Below are 20,931 nucleotides of genomic sequence, written 5' to 3'. Positions count from 1 at the left end.
CCCTCCAGAATGCTGTAAAATGTGTGGGAGCCATGGCACACTTCTTCCGGAAGTACAATGATCACTTCCAGACAGTGATCAGTGTGAGCAACAGAACAGGAGGGTCAAAGAACAAAGCACATTAGGGGGACATGAGGTATGGCTGGAGCGCAGGTTGTGAGGGGTGCTAGGGCCCCAGATTAGATGAGAGAGATTGGCAGGGGCCAGATTGTTATAGGACTAACAGGTTCATATGCCCACTGTGTGGCAGTAGACCAATACACTTAGATGACAAAGAGGGGATTTGCAGCAGAGAAGAGTTTAATCATAACAAGGCCACCAAGCAAGGAAACTAAAGGAATTCTCAAGTTCCAGATCCATTTCCTCAAGGGTTTCTGGGCAAGGATTTTTAAAGGGATCATGAAGAACAAAAAGGTAGAATATTGTCACTTGGTTGGGGTAAGTGGGATGGAATTATAAGGATGTGGAAACTGTATTCTTCTATGAGTCATCTCTTTGCTGGGCCCTTCAGACCAGCTGGTGTGGGTAGTTTTAGTAAATGCAACCTAAAGGAGAAACTTGAACGGAAATCATATCCTTTTACAATGTCTTAAATTTTATCTATAGAACAGAAAAGAAACAAAGGATCTTGCGACAAGGTCTGTTACCTTCACATAGTAAACAGTGACCAACTACAAGGAAGTGGGCCAAAGGGCAAGCTGGCTTAATGATTACTGTTGACCGAGCTAGAAGCCTGGGTAAATTTTGTTTTTTTTCCCCTTAATCAATTTTATTTTATTTATTTTTTGAGACAGAGTCTTGCTCTGTCACCAGGCACCAGGATGGAGTGCAGTGGTGCAATCTTGGCTCACTGCAACCTCTGCCTCCCGGGTTCAAGCAATTCTCCTGCCTCAGCCTCTCGAGTAGCTGGGATTACAGGCGCACATCACCACACCCAGCTAATTTTTGTATTTTTTTAGTAGACACGGGGTTTCACCATGTTGGCCAGGATGGTCTCGATCTCTTGACCTCATGATCCACCCGCCTCAGCCTCCCAAAGTGCTGGGATTACAGGCGTGGGCCACCGCGCCCAGCTTGTTTGTTTATTTATTTATTTATTTATTTTTTATTTTTTTTTTTTTTTGAGATAGAGTCTGGCTCTTTCTCCCATACTGGAGTGCAGTGGTGCAATCTCAGCTCACTGCAACCGCCACATACCAGATTCAAGTGATTCTCCCAATTATTCTCGTGCACCACCATGCCCAGCTAATTTTTGTATCTTTTATAATTTTGTATCTTTAGATGGGGTTTCACTGTGTTGGCCAGGCTGGTCTCAAACTCTGACCGCAGGTGATCCACCTCAGGTGAACAGTGTGAGCAAGGGAACAGGAGTATTACTGTTCCCAAAGTGCTGGGATTACTGGCTTGAGCCACCACACCTGGCCCACTTCATCAATTTTATAAAGTTTTTTCATGGACCGTTTCAAGATCGTGACAGGTGTTTCATGTCGTGTTGAATTAGTTTATCATAGGGAGTAAAGGGAAGCACTCATGCCGACCTGGTGTGAAATCTAGGCTTCTTTTCTGCCTTGTGGGTCACCTTGGGCAAGTGATGTCACTTCTCTGAGCCTCAGTTTCCTCATCTATAAAATGGGAAACTATCAGGGCTTACCTAATAGAGTTTTGGCAATGATTAAAATAATGTTGATCTTGTGATCTTGTGTATTTTTTTCTCTCTGGTTTTATTTTGAATATATTTCTGTTTAATTTTTCTCTCTGCTGCATCTCAATTCACTAATCTTTCCCTCTGTTATGTCTAAATTCACTAATGTTTTCCTCTGTTGCCCTCTGTTGCATTCCATCTTTTCCTTTCTAGAAGTTTGAGATGAGTCTTTTAAAATGTCTTTTCACTGAACACATTGGAGCTTTTCTACATGGAATGTAGTAACAATAGCTTTTCCACGTGGAATGTAGTAACAATAGCTTTTCCACGTGGAATGTAGTAACAATGGCTTTTCCACGTGGAATGTAGTAACAATAGCTGTTTCTTTTCCTTGTCTGCATAGTCTCTCATCTGTGTCATTTCTGGTTATCTTTCTATTGAATAATTTTTTTCTCATTATGAGTGATATTTTCCTACTTCTTTGTATGCCTGGAAATTTTTATTGCAATCAGCCAGTTTGAATTTTACCTTGTTGGGTGCTGAATATTTTTGTAACCCTATAAATATTTTTGAGCTTTTTTCTGGGACATAAATTTACCAGTACAGAGTTTGATGCTTTTTGGGCTCACTTTGAAGTTTTGCTATAGAAGTCCTTCAGTCCAGGGCTAACATTTCTACCCAATTAATATGATACCCTTTTGAGTTCTCTACCTCATATCCCATGAATTATGAGGCTTTAACTCACCAGCTTGTAGAAATATAAACTATTCCTGGCTGTACATCAGCTTAGAAAACTGTTCTGAGGTTGAACTTTTGACAGGACTCCAGAGGACTTTTAGATACATCTACTCGTGAACTTTGTCCTTGGAAATCTGAGGCTATTGATAGAAATCCAGAGGTGGTCAGGACGAAAACCGTAGTTAAGACTGTACTCATCAAGGAGAAATGGAAGCATATGTCCACACAAAGAAAGATTTGTATACACATGGTCAAAGCAGCTCCACTGGGGGGATAAATAAACAAAGTGTGGGCCGGGTGCAGTGGCTCAAGCCTGTAATCCCAGCACTTTGGGAGGCCGAGGCGGGTGGATCACGAGGTCAAGAGATCGAGACCATCCTGGTCAACATGGTGAAACCCCGTCTCTACTAAAATACAAAAAATTAGCTGGGCATGGTGGCGCGTGCCTGTAATCCCAGCTACTCAGGAGGCTGAGACAAGAGAATTGCCTGAACCCAGGAGGTAGAGGTTGCAGTGAGCCGAGATCGCGCCATTGCACTCCAGCCTGGGTAACGAGAGCAAAACTCCGTCTCAAAAAAAAAGAAAAAAAAAAAAAACAAAGTGTGGTGTGTCCATGCCATGGGAGCCACCTCAGCAAAAAAAAAGTATGTCCGCTATTATAGCATATGACAATGTGGGTGATTTTTCAATAGATGCCACCTGACTATGCTAAGTGAAATAAATCAGACAAAAGAGTATATGTTAATATTAATCTAAATACACAACGTTCTAGGAAATTATGAACTGATATATGGAGAGAGCAGATCCATGGTTGTCTGGGGATAGGAGAAGTGGGAAGGTATAGGGATGAGGGCAGCTTTACAAAAGGACGCGAGGCAACTTCTGAGAGTTTTGCATATGCTCATGATCTTGCTTGTGGCAAGAATTTTACAGGCGCATGATAATATCCAAATGCATTAAATTGTATATTTCATGGCCGGGCGTGGTGGCTCACGCCTATAATCCCAGCACTTTGGGAGGCCGAGGCGGGTGGATCATGAGGTCAAGAGATCAAGACCATCTTAGTCAACAAGGTGAAACCCCGTCTCTACTAAAAATACAAAAATTAGCTGGGCATGGTGGTGCGTGCCTGTAGTCCCAGCTACTCGGGAGGCTGAGGCAGGAGAATTGCTTTAACTCAGGAGGCGGAGGTTGCGGTGAGCCGAGATCATGCCATTGCACTCCAGTCTGGGTAACAAGAGCGAAACTCCGTCTCAAAAAAAAAAAAAATTGTATACTTCAAATAAACAAAGTTACTACATGTAAATTACCCTTCAGTAAAGTTGTAAAAAAATATATCCAAACACCAGTTTCATACGCAGAGATGCTGATTAACTGGCAGTAGGTAAGGTCCAAGAACATACTAATGTAGGTGTTCCCTGAACTGCACTTTGGAAATGCTGCTGGAAGAAATTAGTATTATAAATCTTGGTGATACCAACCCAGCCTGGAGTAGCACATGCTGGCCATGGTCAGCCAGTTTGCTCTAATCAGCCAGGCAGGCAGGCCCCACATAACTGGAATCCATATCCACCTTTTTTCTTCCCCTTCTTCTATTTACACTGGCTCATCCACAGGTTCCTTTTTCCTTCATATTGTTTCTTGGCTAGGGTTCGTCACTCTACTGGTTTTGGCTGTCCCTCATCAAAAGTCTTCCCCTTGTAGCTTTAGACTTCTCGTTTCTCTAAACATCCCCCCAAATTGCCATTGGCATCCCCATTCCTAAGCTGGAAAAATCCTTTGACTAAGAGAAAAAGCGTTAAAACTAAAAAACTGATTCACAGAAAAGACGTTCTTTTGTCTGGAAAGGCTAGAAACTAAGCTCATTCTAATGGAAATTTGTTAATGGCTCACTAAAACACCATTTTTGTGCCCACAGATTTTTGTAGGTGTCTCTTTTGTGACTGCATATATACCGTTTTGAGATTTTGCAATTTGAGGCCAGGGGGCAATGTAAGTGATGCAGGATATTTTCTTGACCCCTTCACCGGACTCATGAAAGGGATTCCCTGTTTACTCACCCTGCCCCACTCAACCCCTTGAAGAAAGGAGTGCGCAGGCAAACAAGCAGAGGAACTGGCCAGCTGCTTTAGCACTGGCAGGAGCAAACTCACCACGGCAGCATCCAGGTGGGGGTGCCTGCAACCCCAAAGCCCCAGAGAGTGAGTTACAATGCTCTTTTAGCTCTGCTGTCCTCAGACAGCAGTGTGTTATCAGCTCGGTGGGCCCTTTGCCTCATCATATGGGCTGGCTGCCCTCTGTCAGCAAAGGCAAAGGGCCAGTGTGACAGCCTTTTTGGGTCTCTGTACTTGTTGTGTCCTGAATTCTCATCTGGTGCCCAGAAAGAATGAGGTCATGCAGAGAAAATGACGGCTAGTGAATGTAAGAATTTACTAAGCAGGCTAGTGAATGTAAGAATTTACTAAGCAATGAAAGCAGCTCTCAGCAGAGAGGGGAGGTGGAGAGGGGATGGAAAGGGCAGGTTGCTGTCCCGAGAAGTCAAATCGCTTCTCTGCCAATTCAGCCACCATCTCTGAAGTGGAGTTGCCTCTCTTCAATGTCCACCTGCTTCTCTGTCTCTCTCCCTGCCAACTAAGTCTGGGGTCTTTATAGGCACAGGATGGGGGTGGGGCAGACCATAAGTAGTTTTGGAAAAGGCAACATTTGATAGGTAAAAAAGATGTTATTCAGAAAGAACCAGTTGGGAAAGAGCAGGTACACAGGGATAGATCACTTTGGACCACAGGTTTCAGGGTTTTCAGCTGGAAGAGGGGCTTTGCTGGGGATCTGCTCCTGTCTGCCCAGAATTTCTCTGCCTCTCTCTGTCATAAGTGTATATTATATTAGTATAGAAAATAAAGTTTTTTTAAAAAGAGTAAGAAATGCAAATGAAAATACAATAAACTTTTTACAAAATGCTAATAATAAGACCAATGCATTTTGCCTTATCAATAAGTGTGTTTGTGCAGATTGAGAGGGCTTTATTTTGTTAATGAACAGTTTCTGTGCATAAAGATGCTGCTCATTTGTCTGCCCCACCCCACTTTTGCCTCCTTTCCTTCGGCAGTGATTTCTCTGGCCCGGTTTCGGCTGTCAGTCTTTCAATGGCCACTTTGTTGGAAGGTCACTTTCCTAGATCCTGGTCCTCTGCTATCAGGGAAAGCTGGCTGGAAAATATTTTTGTGGAGCTAGGGACAGCACTAGTGTCCTTGGAGCTGCCTAATGTACTTCTCTATCTGAGACAATGAAAACCCGATTAGAAAAGCTGCCCTGGCTTGGATGTCTCTGCTCACTCAGTCAGAAGACTTTGTATACTTGACAACAACGATTCTATAAGTTGATTGACTGCTTCTAATTGACTTGGTGCTTCTGGGTTCATTATAGAAATGATATCAGGCCAGGCACGGTGGCTCATGCCACCTAGGACTTTAGGAGGCCGAGGCGGGCAGGTCACCTGAGGTCAGGTGTTTGAGATCAGCCTGGCCAACATGGTGAAACCCTGTCTCTACTGAAAACACAAAAATTAGCAAGGTGTAGTGGTGGGCACCTGGTAATCCCAGCAACTCGGGAGGCTGAGGCAGGAGAATCACTTGAACCCGAGAGGTGGAGATTGCAGTGAGCCAAGATTGTGCCACTGCACAGCCTGGGTGATAGAGCGAGATAATAGTCAGGACTCTGTGTTGCAGGTACCCAGAACTCTCGGCTCAATGAGTTAAGCAAAAGAGAAAAAAATTGAAAGTGTAAGGGTAGAGTCAACTTTAGGCATGTCTTAATCCAGGGACTTGTTTGGGGACCCTCTTATTTCTGTCTGTCTCTCATCTCTGCTGTCTACTAGGCTGGCTTCTATCTCAGGCCTCATGTTTGCCCCCTGGCTAGTAATTGCTAGCAATACTTTCAGAAAAAACTTTGAAGCTCTTTCTCAATATTATTAGCAAAGCTTCCTTGTATCTCACTGATTCTCGTTAGGCTATGTGATCATCCCTGAACCAGTGACTATGGACAGGCAAATCTTCATTGCCTCTAACACAGAGAATTCCTCATCACCTCCTTATAGCCAGACTGAAGCTTCCAAGGACATTCAAGTCAGCAAAGACTGTGACCATTCTGAACATTTAAAAGAATCCCTCTAATTGGCATACACTTTTTCTTCAAGACTCTGTCTCAAAAAAAAAAAAGTGAAGTGGATGCTCCCAGTGTCCTGCCCAGATCCTCAACACAAGGCCAATGCATCCATCTTCCAGCTCCCGATCCATAGCTCCTACTGCATTCTTCTCTGTTCAATCACTTGCTATTGATAGGAGCCTTCTTACATGGTCATGCCTGGGGAATCATGTCCATCTGCTGAGAGTGGCCGTTAACCTATGTCTAATGGAGATGGGGTATTAAGCCCAGCTCCCTGGCTTCTGAGTAGGACAAACTGTGCTATAATTCATGTTCCAAAGTGATCAGGCTTAGCCCAGACTTCACCTGACCACTTCTTTACATCCTTTCCTGTCTGCCTCTTCTGCTTCCCTTAATGCGTTACTCCTTCGTCCAGAGAGCATGCCCTTAATAAAACACTGGCACAGGATTTTCTATTGCAAGCTCTGCTTCCAGACAACAAAGCCTATGACACACCAAAATAACAGAAGCAGGCCAAGTAGCAAAAACAACAACCAATCCGAAGAATGATGACGATGATGACAATAACACCATGTATCGAGGACCATGACATGGACTGGCTTTATGCTAGATGTTTTACATATGTTTGTTTATAGTCTAACTACAGCCCCGGTAAATTATCATCATTCATTATACTTTGCAGAAGAGGAACGTGGGGCTTAGAGAATGGAATTGAACTGCCCAGGCTCATATTGCTAGGAGTCAGCCAAGCTGCACAGGAAACAACTATCACTTGCTGCCAGTGGCTGCCGTTCAGAAACCAGTTCAGAATAGAACTCTCCTGCCTCCTTTTATCTACAATATCATGGGTTGTTTGTTTGTTTTTTGAGATGGAGTCTCACGTTGTTACCTGGGCTGGAGTGCAGTGGCGCAATCTCAGCTCGCTGCAATCTCCGCCTCACAAGTTCATGCGATTCTCCTGACTCAGCCTCCCAAGTAGCTGGGATTACAGGCGCACATCACCACACACAGCTAATTTATTGTATACTTAGTAGATATGGGGTTTCACTATGTTGGCCAGACTGTCTTCAAACTCCTGACCTTGTGTTCTGCCTGCCTTGGCCCCCGAAGGTGCTCGGATTGCAGGCGTGAGCCAGCCCACCCGGCCTGCAATATTATGTTCTTAAGCATGTCATATGTATTGAACACTTTGCTAACACTTCATATGCATCATCATCTCATTTAATTCTTAGAACAGCCCTAAGGAGTAGACACTATTATCCCATTTTGCAAACAGAGACATGGAAAGGTTAAAGATCACCCAGCTAGTAAGTGGTACAGCAACTATCTGGATCTGAGAAATCCGACTTCAGGACCCATATTCCTCATCTCTCCTTTAATACTGTTATTAAAATTCTTCCAGAATGTCCTAAAATACTAAACTTCGTCTGAGCATAGAAAAACCAAAACAAAGAAGGTTTCTCTTTTCTTCTCCTGAGCACTGACCTCCTGCATGTGTAAGAAAGGAACGGCAACCTTGGGTCATCAATTCACAGCTCTTAATCAATTTAAGTCAGCTTCAACAATGGCCAGAGATGGACATGAAATTGTCTGTCTGCTCCATGTATTTACAATCCAGGGGGGGTAAAAACCTCTGAGAGTTGTGTTTAAAATTGGGATCCATTTCCTTTAGCTAAGCAGGAAGTTGTGGGGTTTTTTTTGGTTTGTTTGTTTTTTTAGTATTTGTCACAATTTGCCTAGTACTTTCTTGCTTGTCTGAATTTCCCTAAAAGTAAGCTCCATGACTGCCTAGAGCAGTATTATTGCATTCCCAATAGCTGGCTCTGTCATGGCACATAACTAATATTTTAAAAATATCTTTGAATATGTTTTTTTATTTTTTGAGATGGAGTTTCACTCTTGTAATCCAGGCTGGCATGCAATGGCGCAATTTCGGCTCACTACAACCTCCACCTCCCAGGTTCACACAATTCTCCATCCTCAGCCTCCTGAGAAGCTGGGATTACAGGCGCCTGCCACCACACCTGGCTAATTTTTCATATTTTTAGTAGTGACGGGGTTTCACCATGTTGGCCAGACTGGTCTCTAACTTCTGATCTCAGGTGATCCACCTGCCTAGGTTTCCGAAAGTGCTGGGATTACAGGAGTAAGCCACCATGCTCGGCCTTGAAAATGTTTTTTAAATGAAAGAAAGTAGCATCCACATCAGGCTGTGTGTTACTAATGCAGAAACTTCCTGTTAAAGGGGAGAATTAAATGACAAGGCTAGGAATCTACCAACTTCCCATGATTCTACCAGTGATTAAAAGCCAATTGTTTCATTATTTTGTTCTGTTCTGAGGCTTCCAGAACTTAATTCTGCCTCGTAAATTGAGATCAGAAAACCGGCAAAAAATTGAAATCCTCTGGGCCATTTCTCTCTTCCAGAGACTTCAGTCGCCATCAGCACTTTCTTAATGAATCTCCACTCTATTAAATTGTTATTGGGTCTCGAATTAGGTCATTTGTAGCCCCTCTTTTTCAGAACAGAAGGCAGACTGCGGAAAGGAACAGGGAAACAGAAAGAAGAAGGAGATTAAGATGTACTTTCCAGTGGTGGATCTGCATGTAATTAACTGTTTCTGAACAAAATGCTCTCACACAGTGGGGTCATACTGTCAAGGAGGTAGGTGGTGGGTGGTGGAATCTTCCTCTGTGGGACTGCCTAGGGATGGAAGGGGCAGAAAACCCAGGGGTGGATCCTCTATTTGGAGAACTGAATCTCTTGCTGCCAGGAACCTGGAAAATTTAAACTTCTTAAGTCAATTCAATTCAGTCAGGAACTAATTCCTCTTTCCCCCATCTCCCAATCACTATGCCAGATTGTGTTCCTGTCATGTTTCATTACCTCCTTTCAGCTGGCACCCCTGGTTCACACCTGTAATCCCAGAAGTTTGGGAGGCTGAGATGGATGCATCACTTGAGGCCAGGAATTCGAGACCAGCCTGGCCAACACAGTGAACTCCTGTCTCTACTATTTTTTCCATCTATTATTATTTCCATCTTTGTGTCCATGGGGGCCCATTGTTTAGCTTCCACTTATAAGAGAGAATATTCGGTATTTGATGTGCTGTTTCTGAGTTATTTCACTCAAGACATTCCAGGCAGAGGAAAGAACATATGCATCTGTCTCTCCTACCTCCACCAATGTCCCTGTGGTTTCTCTAAAGCCCAGATCTGACCATACCTCTCTTATTAGCTTTCTGGGATTCTCTGCCACCCAATTAATGAATTACATTTCTTTATTCTAGCAAGTTTCCAAATTGGGCTTTAATCTAGGCCCCCATCTTATTCCCAACTCCCTGACACTCTCTCCGACGTACCTGCCACTCCAACCCCTCTAATCTTATCCTATTTCAAACATACTACTCTGTCATATTTACACATCTTTTGTTAATTTTCTGTTTTGTTTTTTCATTTTAGATTTTTTTTATGTTTTATTTTTATTTTAGATTTTTAAAATTTTATTCTTTATTTTAGATTCATGGGGTACAAGTGCACGTTTGTTACATGAGTATATTGCATAACGGTGAGGTCTGGGCTTCTGGTGAACCCATCACACAAAGAGTACACATTGTGCCCACTAAGCGATTTTTCAACCCTTGCCAACTCCCACCCTCCCCACTTTTGGAGTCCTCAGTGTCTGTTATTTTAATCTTTGTGTCCATGTGTAATCATTGTTTAGCTTCTACTTACCTGTCAGAACATGCAGTGTTTGATTTGCTGTTTCTGAGTTATTTCACTTAGGACAAAGGACATGCCAAGCAGAGGAAAGTGCATATGCAAAAGGTGCATAACCTTTGCACACTTTTATGGGTTTGGAATGTCCTTCCCTTCTTTCCTCTCTGGGGAATACTAAGTCATCATCCAAGGCCCCAAAGGCATATCCCCTCACCATTGCACTCCAGCCCAGGCATGAGAGTGAGACTCCACCTCAAAAAAAAAAAAAAAAAAAAAGCCTTATTTGACATTCCAAGAAGCAGCTCGTCCCTCTTTTTCTGGCTCCCATAGCACTTTTGCCAAATACTTCCAGGGCACTTGAATTTTGCACCACAATTGCGTTGTGTGTGTGTGTGTTTTTTTTTTTTTTTTTTTTTGAGACATAGTCTTGCTCTGTCACCCAGGCTGAGTGCAGTAATGCCATCTCAGCTCACTACAACCTCTACCTCCTGGATTCAAGCAATTCTCCTGACTCAGCCTCCCAAGTAGCTGGGATTACAGGTGCCTGCCACCACACCCAGTGTCGGGGTCTGGCACATCTGCCAGGGGGCTACCGACCTGCGGGAGTCCCTGAGACCACCAACGTAGATGTCTCATTCAACCTGAGGGAGAGAGCGCGTGGAAGTGAAAGAAGATAGGAAAGTGGAGTCTGAAGGTCTGAGTGACTCACAGTCAAACAGCAACTTTATTTTTGTGGGTGACAGCTTTTATACCTTTTTTCTTGTTACATTTACTTTAGTTCAGCATTTACTTTAGCTCAGCAGAAAAGGGGACAAACAGAAAAGGGAACAGAAATCACGCAAAAATAGTTATCAGGGGCCTGTGATAACAGCTCACAAAGCAGTTTTAAGGGGGCTTGTGATAACAGCTCACAAAGCAGTTTAAGAGTTAATCTATGTTTTTCGAAGATACACAGTGCAAACAAACAATGGTGCCCTTAAGGTGGCTTGTTAACTATGTTTTCCATCAGGAGGTAGAGCAAAGGCTCAGCTTCTGAGAAAATATGGGCAGGGGTCTTTGCCCCTCTCAGGCACCTCAACTGCAGCAAGCCTATTGCTTACACAGAGACTAAAGGGGATATGAAGCAGTCAGCACAATGTCCGCATAAACCGCAGGCCCTTACTCTGCATTCTGTTTTTGCCTCCGTGGCTTAGCCATTTTTACCTCAACTCGACAGCCCTCGAGAGTGGGGGGAGAGCAGCTAGGTCCAGCAGCCAAGATGGGGCGAGTCACACTAACTGTCTCAAGCTCTTGGTGTGAACACAACCCAGGTAATTTTTTGTATTTTCAGTAGAGACAGGGTTTCACCATGTTGGCCAGGCTGGTCTCAAACTCTTGACCTCAAGCAATCTGCACTCCTCAGCCTCCCAAAGTGCTGGGATTACAGGCATGAGCCACAGGCAGGCCCATAATTACTTATTAATGTGTCTCCCTAATAATGACTTGCTCAAAGACAGAAAGGATGGTTTGTTTGGCTTGCTATTGAGTGCCTTTTCTAGTAGTTCTTAACTGGTATTAACTTCACCACACCTCCAGGGGATATTTAACCATGTCTGGAGGCATTTTTGCAGTCACTATGGGGGGAAGCAGGAGTGTGCTACTTACTGGCATCTAGTGCGTAGAAGTCTAAGATGCTGCTAAATATCCAACAACGCAAAGGACAGTCCCTGCAACAAAGAATTACCCAGTCAAAAAGTCAGTAGCACTGAGGTTGGAAAATTCTGATTTATCAAGAGCGTTGTTATAGCAGGTAAATTGACCGGTGTATCTATTAGAGCAAATACATGTAGGAACTTCAGTTGTAGTTGATTTTGGTGTGAGAGAGTCCAGGTTCCATCCTTTGGAAGCCAACTCAGACACAGTCAAATATCTTAAAGTCCCAGGAAGCGTCTAAGGAAAACATCTGAGACATACATGTTCTTCAGTCCCTTTTATTGACCTGGGATTTTGAAGAACACTTAATGACATAGACATGGCAGAATATACAAACTAGGCGTATTCAGAAGAGAAGTTAGGTTTCTTTTTTTTTCTTTGCAGGAGCTACTGCCAATGCCTTTCCATATAGGCGGGAAAAACAGGAGATTTATCAGAGATGTAGGAGTTGCTGAGGAGAATGATCTCATGACTGTACTCCAGAATATTTCCAAAAGTGTTTTAGATGAGAAGTATGAATCATGCCTGTCTCCAAAGAAACAAAAGATATATTGTGTTAAGATCTTTTGAGCAAGATATTGAGAAAACCGTGGCTCAGGTAAAGGAAGATGTTGGCTAATAGTGAGTGATCAGAGCCCAAGAGATTTAGGAATACTTGTTGAATACACAAATTAACTAATGATAATTTTGCAAGAAGTTTTTCTAGATAGTTATATAAAATATAGGATCCAAACTGGGATACTCCAAAATGAAAGATAGTGCTATGTTAACATGAACCGATCATTTATAACAGGCTTAAACTGGGACTGTCCTAAGAAAATTAAACTAGCAATAATCCTATCAAAATACTGCATTTTATTTATTCTACTTAGGCCAAAGGGATCATATGCACAGTGTGCATAATGCCATTTCTTCCTCCCATGCCTGTAGCAGAGATTACTAATAGATTACAGCACAGTTCCCCTCTGAATTAGTGTGTGATCCTGAAATCTTTCTCAATGGAACTTCCCCACCCTTCTTTACAAAGTAACAGGCAATGGCATTAGACATCAGGTCCCTGCTATAGGCAAGCACCCCATTTTTTTACTCTACTCAGTTCCTCCCTGTCTTTATTCTTTGATTTCTCTCCTTGCTGAAGTTACCATTCTTAGGAATCTAGAATTCAGCCTTTTCAAATTCCTAGGAGACAAGGTCCTAGATACAGCAGTTCTTTTAGAGATAAGTTCAGCATTATTTGAACATCTTGTGCTTTTTAAAATAAATGTTTTATCAATTTGGTGTTTATGGCCAATTAGGCCTGATCTTGTTTTTAAAATTAATGGTAAATAAAATAATACCATCAAATGAATTTCAGCTTGTTGGAAGTTGTATGGTTTTATTAACATGGTGATGTTCTCCAAGGAGAGATCTGATTTTTATCTTAGCAAATATATCAGAGAATACCAATTTCCTTGGTTTGCAGATTCTGAACAGAATGGGATGAACCAAGAACAATGATGGATGAGCCCAAAGCTATAAACAACTATAGAGCTCATCTCTGTGAACATTGATGTCTAACCATTGGGAACATGGAGGACAAGAACTGGAGGTATGGCAAGAGCTTTTCAAGAATACACTTCTTCTATATTTCAGCCACAATGGAGATCAGTTATCTGGAAATAAGACTGACTGAAGGTATTCATTTTATTTAGCACCTACATATCCAAGTTGCTAGAGACTGATCTTAATTCTGGAATCTTTGTTCTAGAATTGCTATCCAGAAAATGCTTTGTAATGTGTGCCCCCTAAAATCTAACCTCAAGCCTTAAATCTAGACCTTAACTGAATCACTAGCCATGTAATTAAGCTTGCACTGTTCAAGAATAAATGTGGCATTTCATATTACTCAAGGTTGTTCATTGTAAATTAAATGTGCATTGCAAACTAAAATATCATTTTGCGTGTAACAAGTTTAGCTATCTTTCTTGCATCGATGACCTGTGAGTTGGATCTAGCCTGAGTATATTTTACTTGGTGCACATACTATTTTACAAATTATGTTTCAGAGTTTCCAAACTTTAAACAAAAATCTAAAAATTATGAATGTTTACATTTTTTAAAGCACACTTTAAAATTATACATATATATTTTTTAATTCTGGAAAAGTAGATCTAGCAACACTGAGTATCCACTTCTGTAAAACGCTGAGTATTTAGCAACTGTATTTATTTATTCAGTTCCTTCCTGGCCCCGCCAGGTATTTTAGTTTGCAACTCCTGGCTTAGTTTAACAAGTCAATCACAAAGGAATCAACCATGAAATTGAAGATGTAGTCACCCAACAGCATATTTTAATTTCAATTTAACATTAGCCAATGTTTCAGAGTAATGATGAACACTATCTAGCTCTTCCAACACACAACACACACATATACCATGGCCTCAGAATGAGTTCTATTAATTCAACCAAATAAATACTTACTGAGTACGTACTCTTTGTCAGAAACAATGTCAGGTGTGTTGATAATAACGTCAGCATAATTCTTGCTCTCAAAAAGCCCAGAGACAAGTAGAGCAAATACCCAACTGAATAGAAAATTGCAATGTGATCAAATAATCACTGGATTAGTCAGTGTATTATGGAAATTTTGATGTGAAGTTTGTTACCCCAATTTTTAAAATGTACAGAATCAGTCTAGGAAGCAAAGTTGGGTTGAATAAAAGCTGAAAACTTCCTGTCTCTTTGGGTTTGAAGAAGTCTTTGCAGATTTGGAGGAGACCTTTAAGTGACTCACTTAAGGTCCACGATTGACGTTACGTGCAGAACTAGAACTCAAGAACTGGGCAGGTTTTTTTGTTTGTTGTTTGTTTTGGCAGCAGAGATACTAATTCCCACTTAATGACTTGAAAAATGAATTGCCCCATTGCTGATAAATTTAGAAAACATTATTAGGACACATTTAGCTTCAGGACACTCCTAATATATGCTGATTTCTCTGATATTATGATGATGAAAAATGTGGGCTGAAAGATATTTCTGTCTTGTGGGCATTCATCTAGAATATCTGCCAAACTAATGATTATTTGTGTTCTTGAGAGTCAGCATGAAGTCAGTCTTTAGTTCAATGCCACAAGATCATCACATCGATCAAGGGCTTGGAGGAGGCTCTAGTGGTCATGCTGATCCAATTTATATTTGACAAAATTTGGAATAGAATAGCTAATCCTCAAAAAGAAGGAATTGAGAAAGATCTCACTAGACTGGAACATTGGGCACAAGCCAAAATATGGGTATCGACCAGGATAAATATTACCTTTTAAAAAATCAGTTGCTCAAGTAGAAAATGGAGAATATCTGGCTTGGCTGTGGTTCTCATGAGAAAGACCTGGGATGTGTTGGAGGCTCATGTGAGCCAAAAGTGATACAATGCCATAAAAAGACACCAAAAGAGAGAACTCTTTGGGTTAATAAATCAAATTGATTAAAGTAACATGGAGAATTTATTGGATCATGTATCTTGAAAGGCCAGTAGTGAACTCTAAATATTAGTAATGTTTTAATGCATAGCAACCAACCTCCAAATCTCAGAGGCTCTCAAGAGCAAACATTTAGGTCCATGGGGCACTTTGGTTTGGCTGAACCAAGCTGGACTCAGGACTTCTAGTTGCTTCTGAGGGCTCCATGAGTCTTCAATCTGGCTCCCACCGAGAGAGACAGTGGCAACTTGGGCAGGGTCATTTCATGGCTAACCACAGGAGATAAAAGGGCAAATGGAAATATGAATGCTTTAGGGTTTCTGCTTTGACCTAGCAAACATCACTCCTGCTTACATCCTGTTGGCCACAATAAATCACGTGACTAAGAGCACATCAGTGGAGCTGGAAAATCAAATCCATCCTGTCTATGAGGAGGTATTGTGGTTGCATGGTAAAGGTCACAGATGTGCAATTCTTTTTTTTTTTTTTTTTTAATGGAGTCTTACTCTGTTGCCCTGTTGCCCAAGCTGGAGTGCAGCGGTGCGATCTTGGCTCACTGCAACCTCTGCCTCCTGAATTCAAGCCATTCTCCCTGTCTCAGCCTCCCAGGTAACTGGGACTACAGTCACAGGCCACCACACCTGACTAATTTGTTTGTATTTTTAGTAGAGATGGGGCTTCACCATGTTGGCCAGGCTGGTCTCAAACTCCTGACCTCAGGTGATCTGCATGCCTTGGCTTCTCAAAGTGCTAGGATTACAGACGTGAGCCACTATGCCCAACCAATATGTAATTCTCTCTTCTTTTCTTTTTCTTTTTTTATTTTATTTTTTGAGATGTGGATTCACGCTTGTGGCCCTGGCTGGAGTGCAGCGGTACAATCTCAGCTCACCGCAACCTAACCTCTGCCTACCAGGTTCAAGCGATTCTCCTGCCTCAGCCTCTTGGGTAGCTGGGATTACAAGCACCCGCCGCCATGCCCAGCTAGTTTTTATATGTTTAGTAGAGAAGGGATTTCACCATATTGGCCAGCCTGGTCTCAAACTCCTGACCCCAGGTGATCCCCTCACCTTGGCCTCCCAAAGTGCTGGGCTTATAGGCCTGAGCCACCACATCCGACAAATGTGTACTTCTAATACAGAGAAGGAGTGATTCAGTCTCCCTCATTCTGACTAGAGTATGTCTGGATTCAGAAATTCAAATGATGCCAACAGGAATTTCCTTCTTCTCTCTGGTTTCCGCTATGTTGACTTTAAGTACCAAAGTTACCTATACTCACTGCTTACTGTTTACGTTAACATGAACTTACTATTCCACTGTTTTCATCAACATAATTTTACTGTTCCAGAAACTCTTGCCCAATAAGATCAAAGTTGAAAATAACTTTATTGTTCATTCAAGGAACTTCATGAAAGGCCTATCAGTTCTCTAACTGACAACATTTAAACAATAGTTTATAGCCTAGACTTTTAGAATCACTCATCTCACATCTCTCATTTCCCTGTATGTACCAATCCTTATTTTTATTTATTTATTTAAGCTGCAGTCTTGCTCTGTCTCCAGACTGGAGTGCAGTGGCACAATCTCGGCTCACTGCAGCCTCCACCTCCTGGGTTAAAGCAATTCTCCTGCTTCAGCTTCCCGAGTAGCTGGGATTGGAGGCACATACCACCATGCCCAGCTAATTTTTGTGTTTTTAGTAGAGACAGGGTTTAACCATGTTGGCCAGGATGGTCTCCAGCTCTTGACCTCATGATTTTCTCATCTCAGCCTCCCAAAGTGCTGGGATTACAGGCATGAGCCACCGCACCCAGCCAATCCTTAACTATTATATTGCAATCCTTACCAATTCTGAGTCATTGAATCAAAGTCACACCTCATATCAGACTCCAAAATCTTAATAAATGTCTCTATTTTGTCCTTACTCTTTTGAGATGCTACTGCCACTCTATCAAGGTAATACTCTTTCTTCTCAACTCAACTTTGTCTTATCAGCAGGTTGTTATGGGGAGCCAGCATTCCATAGCTTCATTCTACGCCACTAGACAGCAAAGATGACCACCAAACCCTTCAGGTTTATATTATTTATTAAAACAGAGCATCCCTAAAAGAAAAAAGCCAAAGCTGTTTCTTGGAAGCACCAGCAAAAGTCCTAGGTAAGGCTTTCATAGGCCCAGGTAAAATCACATGCCCAACCCAAATCAAGGAGTCCAGGCGGATATTGTGCTCTGATTGTCTGTGCCTAAATTCTTGGCTACTGCTGAAGGTGAGAATGGAATAAAACCTTCCTGAATCACATGGACTGAAAATAGAGGAGATATGGTTCCCCAGATGAAAATTGAGCGCCAGGAGAAGGAAGGATGGTTGTTGAGTAGATAAAAAATGACAAATATTTGCTATACTATTTTAGTCACCCTTACCAATACAAACTAGTAGGTCACAAATAAGAAGAGAAAGCTTAATTGCATTGTTTAATGCTGATCTCTACAGCATTAAACTATCATGTATCCAGCATTAAGCTATAGTGTATCCAGAAGACAGAGCACTACTAGTTAGGGAGTAAGCACCAGTTTAACAGAGTAGCCTCCAAAGTTTATCAGGAACAAGGGTGTGGCATCACAGAAAGATACTTGATCTTTATTCCTGGTTTACAGCACAGAGCTCCTAAAACCCTTTTAGGGTGATAGGAGCATCTTTGCTTTCAATGAGGTGACTATTGATGGGTTTCCAGATAGCTCTAGGGTGGGGCTAGTCCATTACTTTTATTGATGAAAACCACAGTTACTTTTGCACTGACCTTAACAATTGGAAGCTTGGAATGTTCAGCCTTAGGCCCCAACTCCCAGGGAGGGGAGAGGCACTGACATTGAATTAATCCCCAGTGGCCAGTGATTGAATCATCATGCCTCCATAAGGAGTCTCCATTAGACCTCTTCAACCACAGGGTTCAGAGAGCTTCTTTTTTTTTTTTTCCTGAGATGGAGTCTCACTCAGTCACCCAGGCTGGAGTGCAGTGGTGCAATTGCAGTGGCACAATCTTGGCTCACTGCAACCTCCACCTCCCGGGTTCAAGTGATTCTCCTGCCTCAGCCTCCTGAGTAGCTAGGATCACAGGTGTCTGCCACCCTGCTCAGCTAATTTTGTATTTTTAGTAGAGATGGGGTTTCGCCATGTTGGCCAGGCTGGTCTCAAGCTCCTGGCCTCAGGTGATCCACCTGCCTCGGCCTCCCAGAGTGCTGGGATTACAGGTGTGAGCCACTGCACCTAGCCATAGGAGAGCTTCATTCAGGTGCTGGGAGGGTGGTGCACCTGGGGAAGGCGTAGAGGCTCTGTGCCCCTGCCCCCATACCTCGTCCTAGGCATCTCTTCCATTTGTCTGTTCCTGAGTTGAATCTTTTATAATAAGCTGGCAATAGTAAGTAAAATATTGTCCTACTTTCTGTGAGTTGTTCTAGCAAATTTTCAAACCTGATGGGGGGTTGAGGGAACCCCTGAATTTGTAGTCGGACAGAAGTGTGCATAATTGAAGTCCTGATACTTGCAACTGGTGTCTGAGTTTCTGGAACCACGCCCTGAAACCTGCGGAGTCTGACACTGATCCCAGGAGGTTAGTGTCAGTAGTGAATTGAATTGCAGGAAACCCAGCTGGTTTTGGAGAGATGGAATGGTGTTGAAAATAGCATCATTTATTGGTATAAGAAGAAAATCAAAGTTCAAAGGGGAGACCTTAAAGGTACGTCAAATGTAAGAGAAAGTAAACCTGACTCACACCTGATTCATTCCATTCAATCAAAAAAAGAAAAAAAATTAGCTTCAAGTTCATTTGCTACACAGTGTTTGATTCCAGTAACTATTTGACAACTTCTCTGCCAGATCCCGACCATAGCAAAAGTTCCATGCCAAGCAGTGGGTTAGATGCTAGAGCCTCATCTTAGAAAAGACCGTGATCACATCGTTTGTGGTGGAAGAGGTCCGAGTTACCCTGAGTTACCAGCAGCATCTCTGTGCGAATCTGCAGCAACTTCGGTCTGTGCCTCCTCAAAGGAAATAACTCAACTGAGGGGCATAAAGCAGAAAAAGAGACCGAGGCAAATTTCAGAGCAGGAATGGAAGTTTATTTTAAAAGGCTTTAGAATAGGAAAAATAGGAAGGTGCACTTGGAAGAGATCCAAGTGGGCACATGAAGGTTAAAGAGAAAAGGTTGTCTAACCTTGGTACTAGAACTTTATAAGCTCACCTCTTTCCCATGATTCTTCTCTTACAGTGGGCTTCCCACCTGCATAGTGTTCTCCCTACCCTTGGGAACTGAGCCCACGCAGTGTGTTTAGGAAGTTGCATGCACACCCATCTGAGCCTTTCTTCCCTTTTTCTGGTGGAGTGTCACTGGAAGGTCACAGTTTACCATTTTGTCTCTTAGTGTGCATGCCCAGGAAGGTTTCCTCCTTGGCATATGGATTCAATTAATACTTTAATGTCAATAGCTGTGGCCAGGCACAGTGGCTCATGCCTGTAATGCTAGCACTTTGGGAGGCCAAGGCAGGCAGATCATGAGGTCAGGAGTTCAAGACCAGCCTGACCAACATGGTGAAACCCCATCTCTAATAAAAATACAAAAATTAGCTGGGTGTGGTGGCATGTGCCTGTAATCCCAGCTACTCAGGAGGCTGAGACAGGAGAATCTCTTGAACCTGGAAGGCAGAGGTTGTAGTGAGATCATGGTACTGCACTCCAGCCTGGGCAATAAAGTGAAACTCTGTCTAAAAAAAAAAAAAAAAAAAATATATATATATATATATATTATCATCATTTTTAGAGCACCAGTGTGATAATCATCAAACCATCACCTGACATTCTTAGTGGGTATGGGAAGAGTCCCTCCACCTATCTACCTGGAACAATATGAGCTATTAAAAAAATATCCAAAACTTAGAAATAAGGCCAAAAAAAAAAAAAAGAAAAAAAATAGCAGCTCAGCGTGACCCTTGATATCATGCCAGGGCATTGCCTAACAGTCCTGTTCACTCAAGGATTATTTAATTCTCTTAGAAAATCTATCTACATTGGCTTTGCTATTTAGTCTATGATTAGAAACGAAATACTATGAAGTTATATTTCGTCTTGTAGATTCCTATGAAGTAGAAAAGACAGCTCTACAGGTACACTTTTATTGCTCTGTAGGACATTGCCCAGTTTTGTATCTAACCTAGCAATCTTATCTTAACATTCTTCTTTACAAAATGCCTATAAATATCCAGTTCTTCAAACTGCTCTTTGAACAAGTTTTACCATTGTTACTGATTCTTTTAATAAAGAGTGAAATAAAATCTTGGCATGTGTTCAATTTATATTTGCATGAGAGTCATGGTTTTCACTTTTTGAAAGGTATTCTTTGACAGAGTTTTCTAGGCTACTAAGAGAGAGACAGTAAACAAATTGCAATTGTTAGAAGGGTATTAAGAAGTAACTATAGTGTGCTATCCTGCAATGAAAGGATTTAACATAGTCTAAGAATTGGGAATGGCT

At 42.1% G+C, this 20,931-nt stretch overlaps 1 long non-coding RNA gene across 1 annotated transcript in view; it reads left to right on the top strand.

Annotated features, from left to right (window-relative positions):
- The window catches only part of LOC118146109 (uncharacterized), a 29,025-nt gene extending 13,575 nt beyond the window's left edge, over window positions 1–15,450 (top strand). Inside the window, exons 2-4 of the long non-coding RNA XR_004731565.3 lie at window positions 9,052–9,206; window positions 12,338–12,551; window positions 13,416–15,450. This is a non-coding gene — a long non-coding RNA (uncharacterized LOC118146109). The remainder of the gene's footprint in view (window positions 1–9,051; window positions 9,207–12,337; window positions 12,552–13,415) is intronic.
- The last annotated feature ends 5,481 nt before the right edge of the window (window positions 15,451–20,931 follow it).

This window comes from Callithrix jacchus, chromosome 12, assembly GCF_049354715.1.
Source record: "Callithrix jacchus isolate 240 chromosome 12, calJac240_pri, whole genome shotgun sequence".
NCBI lineage: Eukaryota > Metazoa > Chordata > Mammalia > Primates > Cebidae > Callithrix > Callithrix jacchus.
This window is presented reverse-complemented; position numbering and strand designations above follow the sequence as displayed.